The 13,556-nt window shown below is 40.5% G+C and overlaps 1 non-coding gene across 1 annotated transcript; it reads left to right on the top strand.

Moving 5' to 3' along the window:
- The first annotated feature begins 12,983 nt into the window (after positions 1-12,983).
- Positions 12,984-13,075, top strand: LOC125526089 (small nucleolar RNA SNORD96 family). Its single transcript, XR_007291551.1, has one exon. It is a non-coding gene; the product is annotated as a small nucleolar RNA SNORD96 family (small nucleolar RNA).
- The last annotated feature ends 481 nt before the right edge of the window (positions 13,076-13,556 follow it).

Below are 13,556 nucleotides of genomic sequence, written 5' to 3'. Positions count from 1 at the left end.
GGACTACAATCCTCCAGTTTATATAGACACCAGATAGGGTTAGGGTTACACAGGGTCGGTTACAATGGTAGGAGATCTTGAATGTCCGCATCGCTAAGCTTGCCTTCCACACAAAGGAAAGTCCCATCCGGACACGGGACGAAGTCTTCAATCTTATATCTTCATAGTCCAGGTGTCCGGCTGAAGGTATAGTCCGGCTACCCGAACACCCCCTAATCCAGGACTCCCTCACCAAGCTTGCCTTCCACGCCAAGGAAAGTCCCATCCAAACACGGGATGAAGTCTTCAATCTTGTATCTTCATAGTCCAGGAGTCCGGCTGAAGGTATAGTCCGGCTACCCGAACACCCCCTAATCCAGGACTCCCTCACTCTTGGTCATCCGGTCCACAGCGTATCCCTTGATCCCTTCTAAGCTGCCCTGTAAGAACTTGAAACCACCGTGTGCCAGCCCCACGGTGGGCGTCAACTGTCGTGGATTTGTCACGGAAGAAGTCCTAGTAGAAGGACTTGGTCGTGGAGCCATCGAAATAGGTTAGCTTAAAAGGGTTAAATGGGACAAACGACATAAGGAGTTTATACTGGTTCGGCCCCTTGCGGTGAAGGTAAAGGCCTATTCCAGTTTGAGGTGGTATTGCTTGTGTTTCGATTACCAGGGAGTGAATACGCTTGACCTAGCTTTCGATCTCTTATTTCTTGCCCTAAACCGCCGCTGGGTCGTCCCATTATATACACAATGTATCCAGCTCAGTTACTAGCTACGCTTGCCTTACAATACAAGTCATACACATGTGGCGGTTCATCCTTCTGGTCCTTAAGTCACCTATGGTTCTTGGGCCGTCAACAGGCTCACATGATCCACCATCTTCATTGGTAAGCCGCCGGTGGTATAACCCGGCCCCTCCTGGGCGGTTCATACCCAATAGTCATATCCCCAACAGTACCAAAAATTGATATACAATGACTATAAAATGATTATAAAACATCCAAGAATGATAATATAACAGCATGGAACAATAAAAAATTATAAATACGTTGGAGACATATCAGGCCGTATTTGTAGACGATTATAAAACATCCACTCAATCTCCACCCCCCCGGACAGATTATGCAGAAAAAGAACATTTTCCTGACTTTGATAATTCCACGGATCAACTATCCGGGGAAGAATATGAATGTGTACATGCAGCCACTCAAGGATAAATTGCAAGAATCTTGGGATAATGGGTTCAAGATATACGACTCCGCTAGCAAACAGAACTTCATAATGCGTGTCTGGTACATGTACTCGACGCATGACTTGCCGACTTATGAGCTATTCGTTGGCTAGTGTGTTCATGGAAGGTTCCCATGCCCCACATGCAAGGTAGCTCTTGAGTTTCATTGGTTGTAGGTGGGTCGCAAGTTTTCTTGCTTCGACTTGCATAGACAGTTCCTGGATCCTCGCCATAAGTTCAAGAAAGACAAGAATAACTTCATCAAAGGTAAACTTGTCAAAAACTCTGCACCGCCTCCATTGACAGGCCAAGAGACCCTGGATTAGTTAAACGCTCTTGAGCCAGATCCAGAGCATCCAAGGTATTTCAAGGGGTATAATTCGGAACACGCCTGGACTCACAAGACATGCTTGTGGGATCTGCCTTCCTTCGAAGACCTCCTTTGCCCACACAACATCAACGTGATGCACACTGAAAAGAATATCACCGAGGCCCTATTTGGTACATTGTTCAGCATAGAGGGGAAGTCAAAGGATAATACTAAGGCTTGAGTCGATCAAGAGGCGCTATGCGATAGAACGTTACAGAACATGAAAGAACCGAAGGGAAAGCAGAACTGGACGAAGCCAAAGGCATGGTTAAATCTTGGAAGGCTAGCCAAGAGGGAAATTATCTTGTGGGTGAAAATGCAGTTGGTGTTCCCCGATGGGTATGCAGCAAATCTAAAGAGGGGAGCGAGTCTTCAAAAATTGAAAATATTTGGTCTCAAGAGTCATATGATTGGCACATATGGATTGAGCGGGTACTGCCGGTGATGTTGCGTGGCTTTATCCCAAAGGATGAATGGCTAGTACTGATAGAGCTGAGCTCTTCTGTGTTCTTTGTGCGAAAGAACTATCAACTGCCATGCTAGAAGAAATGGAAGAGTTGGTGTCGGAGTTGATCTGCAAGTTAGAGAAGATCTTTCCATCGGGCTTCGAGCAAAATGTAAAAATAAACATAGAATTGAAGCATCGATGGCCGAGGCATTCATTACTGAGGAGGCAACAAATTTTGTGACAGCGCACTATGAAGCCAAAAATTGTTGTTTGCATAAGCCGAAGCCTTGGTACAATGCTAGCGACCATAAAAAAGGTGAATCCAACCTGAGCCTATTCAAAGGGAATCTCGCACCAACCGGTGCTTCTAAACCAATATTGTTGGATGTCGAAGAATGGTAGACCATTTCGTTGTATATCTTCAACAACCTAACAGAAGTGCGGCCGTACATCGAGTAAGTTATCGTGGTACATTGTTTTGCAACTTCTAATTCCTTTAAAATTCTCTTATTCTTGGATATTTTATATAGTCAATACGTCGCCAAATTCTCGGATGGAGTGGAGATCGAAAAGGATTCCATCAAAGAGTATGAGCTTCTGGGAAAGCAAGGAGGCAGCTTTCCCGGTTTCATCTCTTGGCTTAAACAAACGGTAATTTCCATTAGACCATTCTCATTTCTGCGTCTAATTTGCGGGTAATGCAACAATCCTTTTGTATTAAACTTGTAGGCTAATTCAAAGTCTATGGACGCTGAACTGAGACAAGTCGCTAATGGTTTTGACTATAAAGTCCGTTCATTTGACAAATACAACATCAATGGGTATCGCTTTCATACCTACGACAAAGAGCTATCTATGGCCGACCGAAAGTCTACAAATTGTTGTGTCATTGCTATCGACGATGGAGGTACCGAGTATTATGGGAGAGTTGAAGCAATTTATGAACTTCTATTCCATGGTGAAAACCCACCGAACGTCGTAGTCTTCAAATGTTATTGGTTCCAGCCGAAGGAGACTAAAAGGACTCATGGACATATAGGGCTAGTCGAAATCAAACAAAGCACCCATTTAGATATTCTCGATGTCTATATTATGGCTGAACAGGCGACCCAAGTTTTCTATCTACCGTGGGCCTACCAAACTGATCCAAATCTGAATGGTTAGGATGCCGTTTAGGAAGTGCCAACACGTGTTAGACCACCTCCCCCAATGAACAGGATTATGAACCTCACATTAACATAGACACATATGAAGGTGAATTCTTCCAAGAAACAGGTCTTTCCAAAAAATGCTTCAACAAACGCTCTACTTCACCCCAGAGCATTAAAGTAGACGGCGATAGTGAATCAGACTTTAGCCCTGAGACGGAACAAGAAGAGGTTACTGCTGCGGATGACTTGTCAATGCTTGACCGATTACATAAAGGTGGCCTTCCACATGTTGATGCCGCTGAACCCGATGAGCATGTCATTCATGATAGTGATGATGATGACGCATTTATTGACCCCGGAGCATTTATTGAACCCCACGGTCAAAATTACTATTAGTTCATGTCAGGTATTCAATTTGTATTATATACATATATTTATTATTAGTTCATGTTAGGTATTCAATTTTGTTATGTTGTACTTGATTTATATAGTTACTTGTATGATTGTATGAATTATATATTTACTTGTATGATTTTTCCTACTTTGTATGATTGTTTGTTATACATAGTGCCATGGTCTTGATATCCGTCCCCATCGGCCCTCGCCAAGTTTATGATTCGGATGTGTATATTCTCTTTTATAACTATTTATTCGCATTTATGACAATTATGGCCATCAAGTTGACATAGAAATGTACTTGATTTATTCGCATTTATGACAATTATGGCCATCAAGTTGACATAGAGATATTTTTATCTAGGAGGAATGTGAATAAGAAATTGCAACCGACCCTCTTGCCGATAGGTTAAATTTAGTTGAAAAAGAAAATGAGTATTTGAAAGAAAACTGAAAAGAATTGAAGAAGACAAGATGAAATTGGAGTTGTATGTTGCCAATGTCGTCGATGATCACAAGATGAAGATGGATGCAATGCGCTTGAATATTAAGAAGATTAGAAAATATGCCATTGATAATGAGGCTTGGTATCATTATGCCGTTGGATCAATTGTTACCTTAGTTGCGATCTTGATCGCATTTGTTGTGATTAGGGTAAGTTTCCTCTAGTTTTTTGCTTAACAAATGCATACTTAGCTTATTTTCCTCCAAAATGCATACTTAACCTTGGTTCTCTCATAAATGTCACATACTTAGCTTATTTTCCTCCAAAATCGCATAATTACCAAAGTTATATAAAAATGAGCTATACTTACCTAAGTTGGCTCAAAAATGACAGCATCAGCTAGGTTAGCACAAAAATGACCTATACTTACCTTATTTTCTTCCAAATTCACATAATAAGCTTAGTTAGCTAAAACAATGGCATAATTGCCTAACTTAGCTCTAAAATTACACAAATAAGAATAAGAAGAATAAAACAAGGAAGAAGAGAAAAAGAAATAATAGATGAAGAAAGAGAAGAAAATAAAGAATAAAAGAAGAAGAATGAGAATGAGAAGGAAAAGGATAAAAAGATAGAAGAGAAGAAGAAGACTTCTTCTTCTTCTTATTCTTCTAGTCTTCTTCTTCTTCCTCTTCTAGTCTTCTTCTTCTTCTTCTAGTGTTCTTCTTCTTCTTCTTCTTTTTCTTCTAGTCTTCTTCTTCTTCTTCTTCTTCTTTTTCTTCTAGTCTTCTTCTTCTTCTAACTTTCTTACTCCCATTTTGCAGGTTTGATTCACTTCATGGAAGCAGCATTGTTGGACTGCCAGTCTTAAGTTCTTGTTTTCATTTGTATTGATGAACAATGTGAAATTATGTGTGTATATATGGATGAACTCTGTGAAACTATGTATGTATTGGATCTTTTAATACCCTATGTGTTCTGTTGCATTGATGGACTGCTAGATGTTTGATACATGGGCTATGTTTGAGGTTGAAACTATGTATATCATATATATATTGAAAATGCAGGGATATAAGAAAAAATAGGAAAAAACAGAAACAATACAGGCACTTTGCCATCCGCCACCGACGGCAAAGGGGTATTTGCCGTCTGCCACTGACAACAAAGAGGCCATGTGACAGCAACCTGTGCAACCTGGGAGCTGACCCATCTTGTCACTTTGCCATCCGTGACAGACGTCGAAGGCTTGTGCAGATTGCTGTCCATGGCAGACGGCAAAGAATGAGAGGGCATGATGCGTCTGCTGACGTCACAAGGCAGACGACAAAGGAGTGGGCATGTTTGCCGTCAGCTGGCAGACGGCAAAGCCTCCCGTTAGCCACCTAACGTGGCTAACATCTATTCTTTGTCGTCCATGTTCTTTGTCGGCTGCCATTGAAGGCAAAGGTTTATTTGATGTTCGTTGGCCGAAAACAGACGGCAAACGAGCTGTTTACCGTAGCTTTATTTGTCGGGCATATTTGTCGTCCACAGCAGACGGCAAAGGCCTTTGTCGCCCGCTTTCCGGTTTGGGCGCTCAGGATTAACCCACTCCAGATAGCTCCATTCAATTTTTCCTATGGAAGTTACAAAATATAAAAGTACACTTCAACACAAGCAAAATCCTTGGTTTCAACAAAATCTACATTGAAGAAATTGAACTGTGCACCGAATATTTCTCTGAAACCGATATATGTTACAACACTGCACCCAAAACTATACTACTCTGAAACCAATTTCTATTAAAATGTACAACAGTGTAGAGTACACTGAATAGATCTGAACCTACACTACAACACTTAATATATATGAACCTACACCGAATGTCTGAAACTAAACATTGAATCTCTACACACTATATATGTCTGAAACTAAACACTGATCCAACACTACACAATGAATATGTCTGCAACTTAACACTGAGTATGTACAGAGTGAAATTACTGCAACTAAAAATTTAATATGTCTGCAACTTAACACTAAATACGTCTACAACTAAACAACTAATGTGGCTACATGGAAAATGTCTGAATATCCACGAATATGACATAATGGACTATTAACTCGCTCAATCACCACTAACTTTTTCTCCGCAAGCCAAGAACCTTCTGCCATTATCCACTGACTCAATGGCAACAAGCTTCTCATGTATGGATTACCAGCTATCTTGCCTCGCCTCTTCTCCTTGCCTGACATTCCTGAGAAGGTAATGATGGTCACAAAAAGGAAAATCTAGCCAATATTTAGCTACAATAGAACAATCGGCATTAGAAAATCACAACATGAATTGCAGGCAGGTCACTTACCACATGATTCCTGACCCTTAGAGCAAGATAATACTTGAGTGGCACATTGCAGTCCCTAATATTGTGGCTCATCTTAATGCAGTTGCCACACTAAACATGGATTTTTCTACGCTCTCCCAATTGTAGGAAAATTCTCATTAGCCCTTTACAGCTACTTTTGTTTGGTCTCTTGGTTGCTGTGATAAAGAGGAGGAATGATATCTACCCCTCCCGCATTAACCCATTTCGATTGATGTGGAATATGAAAATCATGTGCGCATAAGTGATACATCTGATGACCCACAAGTATAGGGGACCGCAATAGTCTTTGTGGGTAGCATTTCAATCCAAATTTATTGATTCGGCACAGGGGGAGCCGAAGAATATTATAAGACTTGGCAGTTGAGTTGTCAATTCAACCACACTTGATAAATAACTTTCTTACAAAAATTTCTTAGTAGCAATATAATATGATAATAGTGATACTAGAGTAACATTAACAACAATAGTAACAAGTTTGTAAAGTAGTAGCAAGGTGCAGTAGTATTAGCTATAATGGAAACCATAGCAGAAAATCGTAGGTATGGAGTAGCGATGGGGTGTTCAGATGAGATTCAATATGCAAACTAGCTCCAATTCATCAATCATATGTAGGCATGTATTCCTTATATAGCCATACGTGCTTGCAATAAGAACTTGCAAAACATCTTTTGTCCTACCTTCCCCTGATAGCAGGGTCCTAAAGGAAACTAAGGGTAATTAAGACACTCCTTTTAGTAGAGAACTGGAATAAAGTATTGTTTATTATATTGATTTTTTTGAAAAAATTATTAATTCAATGCCCATAGTCAGTTGTTGTTTTTTTTGCATGTTTTGGTTTTATAGAAAATCGGTATCTTTGGACCTCAAAATACCATGGGGTTTCTCATGATTTCTTTTCAGACTAACCTATTAATTCAATTACGTACATCACATTTTAATAGGCACATGATCTAGATAGTACCCGTCTGAATGATTGCCTGATGTATGTCCTACACAATCCACCCAGATGTTGTATGCCATTGGTTCTAGTTGGCTGGTTGAGTCAATATGTGTGTTGTTTTGTTCAACTTGTGCGTTCCTATGTGTTGCGTGGCCGGTTCTGATGGTTGAGATCACTTGCCGTCAGGGAATGTTTGGGCTTTCGATCTACCGGTTGCCCTGGCTGGTCCTCTTTGGGCCTGTCTATTTGTTCAGACGTCCCCTACCGCACGATCTTCTCGCCAACCACCAAATACACACCTCAAACCGTGCTAGTGTCGTTCGTTTTTTTGTTGCAATACGAGGCGAAGAAAGGCCGCAGCATAATAAAATCAGAGTCCATTGATGAGTTCAAGAAAACAACTTATGTGTCACCAAAGAAAGCAATGAGAAATCATTGTCATGGGGGGAAATACAAACGCAGTATGAATATAATCATTTGCAGACAGTTAAGGATAGATATGACTCAAATAATTCACTTACCTCCCAGGCTACAGTTGGTATTTGTGCTAGTGGCAAAATAGTCATCTAGTTACGATAGTAACATAGTCGCTATACCAGTGAAGCAGGATCATCTTGATTTTTGTGAAAACAAACATTATTCCTAACTATCCAAATAGTCCACCAAATAGTGACTCCACCACAAAGTATAATCTTTCACTGACCACTAGGGAAAGTTTAATCCAATTTCCCATTAGGTCACATATGTTGACTGGAGCTTTTGGAGGTCGAAAGCACACATCTCTACTTGCCAGATCAATTGGCCAAGGTATAATCAAAAAACATATGATCAACGCTTTCTTTAGCACCATAGAAATTGCATTCGTCATTCCCTGTCCACCTCTTCTCATCAGGTTATCTTTGGTTAGGATGCTATTTTAAAGCATCAACAAAGAAAAGCCTTAATTATTTTGGGAATCTTCCAAATAGATCTATCCCAACCAGTCTTCCAACTTTCAAGAAAAGATACAGTTCTCTCTTTTTCTAGCCATTTAAAGGCCAATCCACTATATCTTGACAATTTCTCAACTCTTTCTCATCAACAATTTTCTTAGATCCTCTCATCGATCAACAGTCACACCATGCAGTGTTCTTCTAAACTCAAGAACATCTAAGCCATTGTGCATCCCAAAATGTATAGTAACCAGCTTGGTAAAAGTCAAATTATACAATCTAGGAAACATTTCAGCCAGAGATTTATCTCCCAGCCACTTGTTTTCCAGCAAATTTCTTAGCTCTGTTTCCAACAATCCTGAGAGCCGAAGTATGAAATATATGATAAAACATTTATCAAACCATGCTAGAAGCATGAACCACCATCTCCAGCTTTCCAGCATGACAAAGATTGCTAGTTAAATACTATTTAGTGAGCATCTCTTGCCATAATCCATGAATTTTTTCCATTTTTCAAAGCTCTTTGGTTGGCGGCAATTGGTTTATGACCTCCAGTTCACCAGGTGGTACTTTCTAACATCTTTATATTCCTTCGAAAGCATTCTAGCCCTTCTATAGTCCATACTTAGAACACCCTTAGGATCTTCAAAAAAGGATTGCATGGATTAAGGTATACTACTCAAGCAGGAATTGACCAAGATCACTCTGTCACCAATTTCCAGAAGATTCCATTTCCAACCAGCTATCATCTTACAAATCTTCTCATCCACTCGCTCCCACCGAACTCTAGTGAGTCTTTTTGCATCAATAGGCATCACAAGATATTTCCTGGGATTTTTTATAGCTTTACAAGTAAAATTTTAACAATAATCAGCTTCCTTGTAACAACATCTCCTAAACAAAAGATTTCACTCTTATGAAAGTTGATCTTTAAACCAGAAACTTTCTCAAACACACACATGATAAACTTTAGGTTCTTTGCATTTTCAAAATTATCTTCAAAATGGAGTATAGTGTCAACTATATACTATAACAATACTAGGTCACATCAACTCGATTAGGTATGAATGCACATATTAGACCATTATGTTGAGCCTTCCTCATCATCAAAGCTATTCCAATAGCAATGATATTAAAAAGTGGAGATAAGGACCCACAAGATCATTAACCTTGATAACAACCTTTCTCCCCTAACCAACTTGATGATCCAATCACACCAAACATACCCAAATCCCTTAGATTGCATCATTTGATATAAGAAAGATCATTTGACTTTTTCATACGCTTTTTCACAACTAATCTTTAGCACAACACTAGATTTTTTTTCTTTAATTGAATTTCATGAATAGTATCAAGTTGTAAAACTACCACTTTCATGATGTCTCTATCTTTTATAAAAGTAGCTTGAGTATTAGTAAGAAGTCCTTCAATGCCAAACCCAGCCTTACTAGTAATTTTTTGTCAGTATATTATAACTGACATTCAACACGCATATAGGTCTAAATTGTTTAATCAATTTAGCATTTAGAACTTTAGGAATTAAATCAATCACACCGAGATTCAATCTATTCACATCAAACAACCATTATGGAAAGCATAAAATAGCTATTTCAAGTCATGGTTTATATCATCCCATAATTTATGGTGAAATTCAATGGGCAATCCATCTGGCCAGTTGCCTTACTATGTTTCATACCAACACCAACCTCAATGATCTCTTCAAAACTAAAATCTTTGGTAAAAACACCAATCATCTTTATACAATTGATTGCACTCCAAACCCACTAATTTAGTGGAGGTAACATGAAGAGGTTTCAATACTTCAATATAGAAATCAGTAATATGTTTCACAAGGTCATCATCACCCTTAATTTCTACTCCATCTTAGAGCGGAAGAACAATATGATTCTTCTTTTTCCTAGCACTAGCCTCGATTTGAAATACGCATTTTTTGCATCTCCTTCCAGTAGCTCTTTTTCAATAGCCCACTGTCTCCACTTCGCCTCTTCATCTCTCGAAAATTTCTTTAAATTGGTATCAGGAACTAACTTAAGCTCTTTTTCACCATGAGACAAAGGTTGAATCTCACTTTTTTTAGAGTTGATCCATCTTAGACAGAATTTGTTTCTTAAGACTCATGTAGACCTTAACATTCAAATGCCAACCTTTCAAATTTCTTTTCAATCTTCTAGCTTTCTCTTGCCACTTATCTAAATCATGTATGCAAAAAAGCAGGAACATGCCAACTTTTCATGACTACATCCATGAAACGCTCTCTCTCAAAACCAAACATATCACTATCTCGAGTTGATACCCTAAACTCATGTGATGGGAGAGTTGATTGTGTGCATCTTAATCATACAAAGATCATGTGTGCTTATTGTCTTGTATCCAGTTGAAGATACATTATGAGTCATTAAAAGTGTTTAAACCTGAAGGGTGTTTACTTGCCGCATGTAGCAAAGTAGTATTTTTAGGGCTAAAGCAATGCATGGGGTTGAATGAGTCACACATGACGCCCCTAATCTAAAGAACGGGAAAGTCTAGCTAACTTTTAGCTCCTCATTAACTGAATGTCCCCTGAAAGTAAAGTTACATGTAAAAGTTGCTGCTCTAGAAATAATTTCGGAGATGATTGCACTGTGTCGACCTCGGTTGCTATTTGCCAAATTACTCACCACCTGTTTCGCGTCTGACACTATTATGAAACTTTGAAGACCCAAGACCTCCACCAATGATAGTGCTTCATGGCATGCGACTTCTTTGAGAGTAGTCGCATCCTGCATACCAAAGATAATAGGAGTGGAACTCCCCAAGTAATTCCCATGATTTTTTAGGGGTGTGACGACTCTTTATTCTAGTAAGTTCAATAGAATCGATACAATGTCATGTGGTTGAAGGAACCACAAATGCCTTCCTAAAACTAAAGATAAAAGAAATTTTGGCTATACTATCAACTTGAAAATTTCTATACCTTCTCCATGTATAAATTTACACTCCAAAAACTCTACATAAGTAGCTTGAATCTCTTGAATAACAGTTGCATGTTTCCCACCTTAGTTTGTTTCAATGTCCTTGAGCACCATGACACTGTTTGAAGAAATAATCACCCGAGAGATGCTAAAATCATTTGACAATGCCAAAGCCTCGTGACAAGGTAGGGCTTCCAAAGTTAATACATCTGTCACACCCATAAAAGTAATCGGCGATGAGCCCAAGTAGATACCAAGAAGATCCCAACAGATAGCAGCAGGAGATCCTCTATCTCCATGTCTCCTCACCACACCGTCCACCTTGATCTTCATAGTACCAAATCGGCGGTCTGGTCCAAGGTTCTCGTACATGAGCTCGAGCTGGTTGGGGCTCGACTTGCTGTTTATAGGAGATGGAGTTAATCTCAGCGATGAAGTGTTTAATAAAAAGATGAGTGGACATTAGTGACTGACATTCATGTTCATATAAGCTTTCCTTTGTGCATACCATGCTGCCCACAAGTGCACTACCATCTCTGTAAAATCTTCCCACTACAACAAATCGTGCATAGTTGCTAGCCATAATTTTACATTTTTAATCCTCGTCGCCAACATGTGTTTCACCATACCATCCTTCGCTAGTGCCCATACTAGAATGGCCATAGAGCACACTCAACCAGCGCATGGTTCCATGAATCACAGATGTCACCATTGGAATCAGGATCTTTGCCGTCAGCCAGCTCTTTTCCTTCAGCTAACTGATGGCAAAGAAGGACTTTGCCATGAGCATACAGAAAACTGACGGCAGAGAAAGAGCGAATGGCAAAGAGCTTGTTTTTCGTCTGCTAGCTCTTTGTCGTCCGCTAGCGGATGACATAGAAGCTTTGTCGTCGGCTAGCAGACGACAAAGTGGGAGGGTGGCCCACTAGTGAGAACCACCTAACGGCCACTTTCTTTGCCTCCACAAGTAGACGGCAAAGAAAGTGAAAACCTAACGGCTGTTTCCCCCCGGCCGCACCCCACTAGCTACGCTCTTTGCCGTCTGCTAGCAGACGGCAAAGAAATTAAACCTAACTAAAAAACGGTCGGACCCGCACCCCACCCCTCAGTCTTCCCTCTCTCTCTCCCTCACCTCACTGGTGCCACCCTGATGCCCCCGACCCCCCACCGGCCCGCACCCCGACCCCCCGACGCCCCGACGCCCTCGCCGCCCGCACCACCCCAACGCCCCAGCCGCCCTCAATGCCCTCGACGCCCCGACCCAACGCCGCCCCGCCATCGCAACGCCCTCGCCTCCCTCGCCACCCCGACGCCCTCGCCGCCCGCGGCACCCCGACGCCCTCACCGCCCGCGCCACCCTAACGCCCTCGCCGCCCCGGCGCCCTCGCCGGCCCTTCGCCCCGCCACCTCGACAACCAGGCGCCCTGCCGTCCCGACGCCCTAGTCGCCCCGACACCCCACCGCCCCGGTGCCCCGCCGACCCACTCCGATGAGCTCCCCCTATTTTTTCTTTCTTTTTTTACTGCTAGTAATTAGGTTTATTGTTAGTTTCTTTTTTTTCTACTGCTACTAATTAGGTTAGTCAGTACTGTTAGTTAGGTTAGTTTGATTTTCTAGGTTAGTTATGTTAGTTATCTTTAGACTAGGTTATTGTCATTCATGTCATGTCTTCTTTTGTCAGATTTTGTTTTCTGTAGTAATTTAAGTTCTGTTTTGTTGACTTGTTTGTTTGAGTTTGTCTTTCTGTTTGTCCGGTGATGAAAAACGAGTTAATCATACCATCTTTAGCGACTGATTGGTCGATGTGCGCCCATGCTGTCATTCTACAATTATGAGGACAAATTGAACATCTTAGCGTAATTTTCTGAGTACTTATGAACTTATGCTGTGACAATCTATAATTCTGATGTCCACATTGGCTATGTTGTAATTTTGGAGACTGAATTTTATGGCGAAATGTTAATCGGGCTAGAATTTTTCAAATGGCCTATCCTTTTGGAGGATCTAGAGTTGCTTACTGCTACTTGTTTGATCATAAGCATAATCCTATTTTCCTAGAAAGTAGTGTCTGACCGCTCAACCATTTGTTATGAAACTCTTCAAATATTCTTATTTAAGCTCGGGAATCTGTGTAACGTTTGTAGTTGATTTTTTTCCTAATAGGAGATTGTTGTCTATAGATCCCGGTGATGACTTGTGATGTTAAAAAGTAGTGGCCTGATTCATACATTGATGATATCTATATAATCACTCGGAGTGATGTGTCCGACAACATATCCAACTTTTTTATGTTTGTGTTTTTTTGGTGATATTTCTGTTAT

This window comes from Triticum urartu, chromosome 7A (assembly GCF_056163025.1).
Source record: "Triticum urartu cultivar PI428250 chromosome 7A, HENAU_Tu73, whole genome shotgun sequence".
Taxonomy (NCBI): domain Eukaryota; kingdom Viridiplantae; phylum Streptophyta; class Magnoliopsida; order Poales; family Poaceae; genus Triticum; species Triticum urartu.
The sequence above is the reverse complement of the archived record's forward strand: the minus strand, read 5'-3'. Positions and strand labels throughout refer to the sequence as shown.